The 444-nt window shown below is 60.1% G+C and overlaps 1 protein-coding gene across 1 annotated transcript in view; it reads right to left on the bottom strand.

Annotated features, from left to right (window-relative positions):
- Positions 1 to 444, bottom strand: part of MARVELD1 (MARVEL domain containing 1) — a 3,804-nt gene that overhangs the window by 2,488 nt on the left and 872 nt on the right. The gene's annotated exons all lie outside the window — the stretch shown is intronic.

Raw genomic sequence — 444 nt, 5'->3', positions numbered from 1 at the left:
TAATAAAAGGTGGACAGTGGTGGCGGTGTGAGGCTCTGGCTGTGTCCTGCCAACCCCTGGCCTTCCCCCAGGGCGGCAGGACCTTGGTCCAGGCCATTGTACTGGACCCGGTGCAAGGGGAACAGCCCCGACCTGCTCTAGGGTGCTACGGAGACACGGAGACAGCCAGCTGAACGGCAGCTCTGTTATTCAGACGGTTGCGTGGTTTAAATACATTACATACATTTCTACAGTGCATTAGAACAATACGTTTTGGGTCAGTCGGAGATGCAGCTGGGCCTGGCCGGGGAGCTGGGGTCGCACTGCTGCCCACCCTGTGCTTGCACAGCCAGTGCTGAGCCCCCTCCCCACGCAGGAGACAAGGGAGCTGCTCTCCCCTCCCAGGCTCAAGCCACAGAGCCCCGACCCTTCATTCACCCCACCCCCCAAAGATGGGCTAACAGG

This window comes from Pygoscelis adeliae, unplaced genomic scaffold, assembly GCF_000699105.1.
Source record: "Pygoscelis adeliae isolate BGI_AS28 unplaced genomic scaffold, ASM69910v1 Scaffold294, whole genome shotgun sequence".
In the NCBI taxonomy this organism is placed as follows: domain Eukaryota; kingdom Metazoa; phylum Chordata; class Aves; order Sphenisciformes; family Spheniscidae; genus Pygoscelis; species Pygoscelis adeliae.
This window is presented reverse-complemented; position numbering and strand designations above follow the sequence as displayed.